Source organism: Corvus cornix, chromosome Z (genome assembly GCF_000738735.6).
Source record: "Corvus cornix cornix isolate S_Up_H32 chromosome Z, ASM73873v5, whole genome shotgun sequence".
Taxonomy (NCBI): Eukaryota; Metazoa; Chordata; class Aves; order Passeriformes; family Corvidae; genus Corvus; species Corvus cornix.
In genome coordinates, this window is record NC_046357.1 from 29,488,611 (window position 1) to 29,497,136 (window position 8,526).

An 8,526-nucleotide genomic window follows, 5' to 3' on the forward strand; every position below is an offset into this window, starting at 1 on the left:
CATATTTGCTGCACCTGCATGACCACTGTTGAACAACGATGACAGACCCTGGGCTGATACCCCCACTCCTTGAGGCTCAACCCTTTGCCTGTTGAGAAGATGCAAAGACATCTGACATGAGCACTTCACCGAGTTTGAGGGAGAATTTTCACAGGTACCTTGTACATACTCTAGGTCTGTGTGAATATGCTACAGAAAATTTACTTGGAACCTTAGATTCTTAAGTACTTTAGGATGGTAGGTAAGTTAGGGCTATAAACAGGGCTTGAAGTAAATTCTGTAGAATCTTTTGTAAATTGTTTAAATTAGATCATTGTTTTAGTGTTGTTAAACTCTTTAGGCACAAACTACTGTTCAAGTCCAGGGCGAGGTTTTGCACAGAAGAGAGCCATCTGACTCAGTGGCATGACCTCCCTTGTTTTTTGAATCCTTACCCTTTCCCATCCTTACCCTTTTCCATCCCCAGGCTCCACATAGATAATTTTTGGTTTGTTGCAGTGGGGATCCTGCAACACGCATATATCAAACCAGGAGTCCCGTGGAAAGGAAATATATATGGACAGACAGATTCTTGCTAGATGTTTCAGAGATGTTTATTTCTCCAGCCGCATGGCCGGAGCTCTGCCGAGGAACTGTTCCAGTCACGGGACCAAGGGTCCTTCTGCCCGCGCAGGGAACACAAACCAACCAATGGGAACGAGGCTGAGCAGGGGCAGGGAAACCCCGTGTCTGTGCCCTCAGGGCCCCTCTCCCAGGGCTACACGGCGGGGGAGGGACCCCAACACCTCACCCGTTTTATTTTAATAAAAGGAGAATGAAAACAACTGGATAAACATAACAAGAACAGTTTCAAAACAAAACAAGCCACCCTCCTGAGTCTTTAAATGTCCAAACAGATTTCTGTGGAACATCTTAGGGCTGACAGAAGGGAGACAGAAACTCTCTGAGCATGCTTTGTGGGGAAACTGAGGCAGGAGAGGGTTTAACTTCTTCCTCCCCCTTTTCATCCCCCACTCGGCATTGGAAAGGGATTTTTGGGGAAACAATTGGCAAAAGCATGGTTTTGTGAGGGAAACCATGGGATGAAAAAACGGATTGGGAATACACTGGGGGTAATAGGACATAGGGTAAAAGGGAAAGGTGGGATTAGGAAAGGGAGACTGTAGGGGAGGCTTACAATGGAGATATTGTCTAAACATGACTACGATTTTTTGCATATATACTGCCTTTTACAGGAACACCATCAGGGCCCAGTGACCTGCGATGCTTGTAACCCTTTTCTACCTCGTATAATTTTGAATTCCACGACTTCTCCATCTCCCAAGCTTGGGATGCATTTTTCAGGGTTATTCTTTTTAATAGCAGTTCTATGCACGAATATGTCTTGCTGGTTGTCACACCTTGTTATAAAACCATAATTTTGCTTAACATTATACCATTTTTACTATCCCTAAGGTCTTAGTTACTATGATCTTTTCCTTTTTCCGAGTGGCTGCTGTTTCTGTCTCGCTGCGTCTTTGCCTCTCTCCTTTGGTCGCTCCCGTGTTGGAATTGTCGGGGCTGCTGGTGCCTGCGCGCTCTTCCCGCGGGTCGCGTTCGGGACTGCGCGGGCCGGGCCGGGCCGCGCCGCTCAGTTCTCCATGCGTCGCCTCCTCTGGTCGCAGCTTCGCTGCCGCTGCCGGGCGCTGCACCCACGTCTCGGCCGGGCCCCCGAGCGACGACCCCCCGCGCCCTGCTCCAGCGCGCGTTTCGGCTGGGCGCGGCTCCGCTCCACCGCCACCCCCCCGCCGCCCGCGCGCCGCCCTCTCGGCGGGCGTTCACGGGGCTCGCTCCACCACGCGCTGCGCGGGCCGGGGGCACCGCCGGGTCCCGCCGCTCCCGCCGCCTCGCTCCGCCACCGACACTGCGGCTCGCGTGGCTCCGCCCGCGCGGGAACTGCCTCGCTGCTGCTCGCAGAGCGCTCGGTGCACGTGGCCTGGGCCGCACGGTCCCTGCGCCAGGCTTCCCTTCGCCAGGACACAGCTGACATTGCTCAACAGTCTCGGTAACTAAATAATATTCACGAAAATATTCTTCCATCGGCATATATTTTGACTCCAGTATTAACTGTGTCCAAACGGTTTTCCAAAAGCCCTTGGTAAGAATTAAATCCCAAGAAACATAGAAAAAGTTCTTAAACAACCATGCCAGGAAGTGTTTCAGTTCTTTTTGAGCTTGAATCAAGCTAAAATTTACAAATCGTTGTTCAAGAATCATTTTAAGTTTAAGATAAATGTCCATATGCGGCTCTGAGAGCCAAGAGTCTTCCCACCGTTCCTCCATAGTTTAGATACGGAATAGCAAAGCAAAACCAAGAAGAGGAATCCAAAGTTTCCAGGGTTTACTCACACAAAATCAGTCGCTTAGGGATCGGGGATCGTTCTGCTCTCAATTCTCCACCATTTGTTGCAGTGGGGATACTGCAACACGCATATATCAAACCAGGAGTCCCGTGGAAAGGAAATATATATGGACAGACAGATTCTTGAGCTGTTTCAGAGATGTTTATTTCTCCAGCCGCATGGCCGGAGCTCTGCCAGGAACTGTTCCAGTCACGGGACCAAGGGTCCTTCTGCCCGCGCAGGGAACACAAACCAACCCATGGGAACGAGGCTGAGCAGGGGCAGGGAAGCCCCGTGTCTGTGCCCTCAGGACCCCTCTCCCAGGGCTACACGGCGGGGGAGGGACCCCAACATTGGTTGATTTTAGTTTCAGATTAATTGATCTTACGTTTCAGTCCAATTTTTTATTATTCATTATGATTTCACTTTTATATTAAAACTGTTTTTGCCAGTACCTTTGCTGGTGATTCTGTGAGCAACCTAAAACACTCATTCACACAGAAAGACACCTTGCAAAACAGTAATTTTCTGTTATCTTCTTTAGAATTGTATGCCTTTTTTTGGCCAGAGACCACAGCACAAGAAAGGGACCGAAGACAGAAGTAGGAAAAATATCTCTGTTCTGCTGAGCTGTTGAAAAGCTCTCAAATATCTAAAGCATAGAGTGGCTAAAGCAGACTGGGAATGTTTAGAAGTGATGTGTGAGGTCACATGGAAGCTGCAAAAGAAAGTGAGCTCTTCAAGAGCGATCACCAGGTCACCATGACTTCCAAGAAGTATTACATGAAAAATGAGAGACCAGGATCAAAATAATCCTGAAGAGGTAGCTCCTCATACAACATCTCATTATGCTGGTAATACTTCTTGTCAAAAGAGTTAAATTCTTGAAGTTTGCTAGAACCTGAAAAATACCAGAGGAATGCAACGGACAGATTCTCTTAAACAAGAAAGAAACAGTTTATTCAGAAAATCCCCTGAGCAGATGCAAGCTGGTATGTTCTTAGGAAAAATATATAACTTGGCATATTCTCACTATTTTTCAGGCATCCATTCAAAGCCACCATGTTTTGTTCTTGTGGGGGTTTTCTTGCTTCAGAAATAGTATTTATTTGTCAACAATGAAGTCACCAACTTCATGTGGGTACAGACAGCGTTTGCAGACATTTGGAATCCTAGCACCATAGAATCATATTATCACTAAGGTTGGAAAATACCATGAAGGTATCAGCTCCAACTGTTAACCTAGCATTGCAATGTCCGCCACTAAATCATGTCTCTAGGCACCACATCTGCATGTTTTTTAAATAGCCCCAGGGATGCGGATTCCACCACTTCCCTGAGAAGCATGTTCCAATGCCTGATCACTCTTCACTGAATAAATTTTTCCTATTATCTAACCTAAACCTCCCCTGTTGCCACTTGAGGCCATTTTCTCTCCTGTCAGAGGTACATTTAAGGAACACATTGCTTCCCTACTGCTCCCACAAACCGTATGTGCAAGACTGAAATCTCATCGCCTTGTTACTGAGCAGAGAGGTCTCTTATGGACATGCTTAGAGGAAAGGCTGGGCAAAATCTCCATATGCTGTTCTGTCCAAAGCTTAGGTGAGGGAAAGGTGTTGAAGTCACACGCAATTATCAAGGAGAGTCCTGAGCAGAGGAAGATTGAAGAGCAAGGCTAACAATCAGGTGCTCTTACAGAAGTATTCTAAATAGCAGATGAAATCAAGACAACACATAAGCAATAGTTAAGGGGACTTGACTTAGCATGAGCTTTTTGCAGAAAACATTAAAGCCTGGCATGGTAGTGCAGAACTGCTTATCTACAGACACACTTACACCTCTACTTTGAACACCTGTGTAGTAGGGTGAAGGACTATTGTGATGAGAGGAGCTTGCCAGTCCCAGACACCCCTGTCCAACCTGCAGCCAAGAGGGTTTTACATGAGGTCCTTCTCCTAGACCAGGAAATTCTGGTCATGAATGGGATCACCTGGATAACAGAACTAAACTATTGGGTCTATTCAATTTCCTCTTTTCTCACTAAATGGGGAAATCTGACAATATTCCTTTTCCTTGAAAAACAGCAACACACCTTGCTGCCTATAGAAGAACCCCTAAATCTGAGCAAGCTACGTCCCTGGTCACGTCAATGCATTCTTCAAAACCAGTGAAAACCATATGACTGAAGTGCTGATGAAGATACACCAGGCCTTCAGCCATATCAATGGAAGCATAATAGTGCAATACAGCGACCTTCTCAAAACAGACCAACTAGGCCAGTTCAGGCAAAATAAATAATTTAATGTCCTGGCCCTGAACTGGTAGCCTGCCTTGCTCCACATTTACTCAGGGCTGCAAACTCTTCCAGCTCAGAACAGTTTGTTTCTTTTCCCAGTATTTCTTCTCTACAGAAATGAATGCTTAGGGACCAAGGGAACTAGTAATCCACTATACATGGCATTTTCCTCTGATTTTTCTTCTGTGAGTGAAAAGAGGATGTTAGTGAGTCCAGAAAGCTTCACTGAGTGTTACGGCCTCCAGAGTTCAGAGTTGTACATACCTGTATCTTTTGTTGCCCAAGTTGTCCACTGTGAAGTTTTCTAAGAGAGTCCAGCACTGGCTATTTGCAAGGGACAAAATGAAGCAGAGAAGCAGCAGAAATCAGCAGAATCTTTGCAGTCAGCAGAAATATGACCCTAAATGAAAACTGTTCAGAAGCAGACCAAGCTGCCAAAAATGAAAAGGATGAAAAGAAAAGAAATAAAAAAGAAAAAAAGCGGAGTATTTCTGGAGTTGAGATTTGTCAATGAGAACAGAAACTGCCAGGTGTGGGGGAAAGCTGTTACAGTTCTGCACACCAGAACTAACCTAGCTCCAGTTTCTCAACTAATCAACACACAAGAGATAGGGGATAACACAGACAAGGTTAAAATGCAAGGGTTGAGTGCTAAAGTAGACAGACCAAACTGTCAGAAGATCAGGTTATTTAAGGTATCAGAACAGATCTACCCCAAAACGTGGTAAGCAGAACCACTCAGTCTCTGCAGAACGCTGGCAGCCTCTCAGACTTATGTGCTGATTTAAGCCAGTGGGGACAACTCCAGTCAGTGGGGAAAAGGCAAGGGGTGTCTAGGATGCAACTCCCTGTTTCTGGTTTGCATTTCAATCGTCCCCCAAAGCCTGAAAGCAACACAGGATAGCAGGAAAAGATATTCTGTCCAAATATGCTGACTGTTTAAAGGAACAGAGCCAAACAGGAGCAGGGAGACAGTGGAGCACATAGGAAAAATACATCACTACTACACATAATGGCAGGCTGTGAGTATCATAAATTAAACTTTTTCTGAACACAGTTCAGCAAAGGTGAGTTTTAAAGGTAGAAATTGAGAACAACCTGGAATCCTTCCTTTCAGGATCAGGAGCTGAATGTCTTAGCTTTTATTACCCAGTTGATTTAAGGAAAGAAACAATGAGGCATGTTTCTACTTCAAAATAAATACTCATTTGAAAATGGTTGTTCCTGTGCTGTATTCCCATGCCAATAATTACGGGACTGGATGAACAGTTCAACCAAACTTTGCATTATCAAGGATAATGATAAAGAGCTATTATGTTGCTGGACCAATGTATAAACAAAGCCCACAGTTTGCTGTTATGTTGGTGAGGGCGGGGGCAGGAAGGAAGGCATAAAAACTATGCATTTGATTTGCGTGTCTTCATGGTTGTTACAGCCAATATATTCTGATCTTTTAATAGTCAAAATTCTGTGGTTCAGGAGATTTGGCTTCAAATCACAGCTCTGCTGCAGATGTCATTGTGTGACCTTGAGAAAATCCACTTGACCTCTTTTCCCTTCATCTGTGAAACAGCAACAACACTTCTGCCCTCCCTCATTAGGGTAACAGGAGCAAAAATATTCCAATTATCTCTGTAGACAACTGCAGTCATGCTGAGAAACTAAAACAGAAAGGGAAAGAAACAGCAGTTACATAATCTAACCATATTAAGATCAAATTACACATATATATGTATACAGATTAAGTAATGTACGTATTTTTAATATGAGAGGGTTTTTGTGGGGGGAGTTTTTTGTTCTATTGTTTGTTTCTCTTTTTCAGGGGTAGGATTGTGAATGACTGTGATAAATGTACCTTGAAAATTATAAATTTTATACAGTTTAGTCAGACATATGATATCATAGTTCTAGTACAAATTTCACCTTCTAGCATTCTGCGTAGACAGTTTATTCAACGGCCTTATATTATTACTTCATGTCAGAAGTCCTGTAAAAAACACCCGAACGTGTTTTTTACTCAAGATTTTTGCAAGATGGCTGCTAACTGCTAAAATACACTCATATGCATTTATGATCTCAGTCACTGAATAAAGCCCAAACTGTAGTAAAAAAGATGGGGTAGAAAAAGCAGTAATTTATTAAGGGAAAGAAAGCAGCATAATCTTCTGCAGAGGTAACAATTCACAGCACCAGGAACAATAATTTCAATACAGCAGAAGATATGGGAATTTTCAAGCAGGAAAGCTACCAGTTTTCCCAGTTTACTCATAGAAGCAGGAACTGTATTTAAAAATAAAAACAAAACAAAACAAAACAACAGAAGAAAACTTCAAGAAAATAAACATGGATTAGATCCCTGTCTTTTTTTTATTATTATTTCTCTGGCATTTTCAAGGGCCAATTTACAAGCCTAAGCAAGCGCAACAATGACATTCAAACACATGGCATGTGGACAGCCTCTAACTCCCACAGGCTCACCATGCATCCTAACACAACCTGCCTATTTTCAAAAACAAACTTCCTGGGGGTAATTTCTGGCTCGGTTCTTGGCATACTCCTGCAATAGGCAACTGAAAAGACATGTATTTTTGATTGTGTAAGTAACCCAAGGTTTGTTGTTTATGCCTGCAAAATGCTCTGCAGAATTATGGGCTTTTGAATAATATAAGGTTTCTCCTTGTGACATAGTTTTTGTTTTATATGAAAAGATGCTGAATTATGGAAAATATCCCTTTTTTTTTTTTTTCCCATTAATAAAAGACTGAATAACTAATTCCCTAAGAACTAGTAACATCCTTCCTGGATTTATCTCTCTTTGTACGACAATAGGGTGCTTGTGGACCTTGGGGAAATACACGATTTCCAGTTGATTGTTACTGCTAATTTACTTCTGAGACATCTGCCATCCCAGCTAACACTAACTCACAGAACTGCAAAGCAGGGGCAAGTATCCGGCCCTTCCAATCAGCTGACTACAATCTATATATATATTTATATTGTTAGCAGTATGAAATCCATTTGAATTTGCATTCAAATTGTGATGGGAACCAGCACATATCAATGGCTGTGCATTTGCTGTTTATCTTACTCCATCTGCTGGGACATGCAGCTCTTTGCAGAAGCATTGCAGAGGACAAAAGGTTCAGATGCACTTACGACACCAGTGGATACTCTTCTAATTACAAAGCAAAGCCAAACAAGACCAACAAAGACTTACAGAGGTCTCATGAACCTGTTAGTCAGCAGGTCAGAACTGCAGCTGCTCCATGCCTCTGAAATCGCAGTAGGAACCAAGGAAAGCACAGGGAAACTGAGCTGAAAGACAAGAAGAAAATTAGATGAATAGTTGTTTAAAAAAAAAATAAATTAAAGGCTAATGCTTTGTAAACTGCCAGAAGCGGATGACAAACATTCACCTCGAATTCCTGCTTGGAAAGTGAATCAAAGGAAGACGGCATGCATGCAGCAACACAACCATCCAGTACACATAGCAATGGAAAACAAAATGTCACATACTCAGTATTTGACAGTGGCAACCATGTTCCCAGTTGTTCAGATTGATCTTCATGTTGTGAGTGATGAAATGACACAGAGAGAGATTGCCTGTGCTCCTCTTCCCTCTGGCTTCCTGCCCTTTCCCAAATAATGGCAAAAGACAGCCAATGCAGAAACTACTAAAGAATAATTTCAGAAGTAGCATTTTTCCACTAGCTTGCACATGGTTTATGTAATATGAAACAGATTTTGTCATGAAAGACTTTCAGCATGAACTGTCAAATATGGTGGGAGAATGGAAAAATCACTGTTCCCATTCAGCAGGCAAAAAGCTGGCCCTGAAGTCCCATG

The 8,526-nt window shown here is 43.4% G+C and overlaps 1 long non-coding RNA gene across 1 annotated transcript; it reads right to left on the bottom strand.

Annotated features, from left to right (window-relative positions):
- Nucleotides 1-2,680: 2,680 nt before the first annotated feature.
- Nucleotides 2,681-8,305, bottom strand: LOC104689762. The gene is made up of 3 exons (XR_002045523.1): nt 8,197-8,305; nt 7,898-7,995; nt 2,681-6,341 (listed from the first exon to the last, which is right to left on the bottom strand). It is a non-coding gene; the product is annotated as an uncharacterized LOC104689762 (long non-coding RNA).
- Nucleotides 8,306-8,526: the final 221 nt, after the last annotated feature.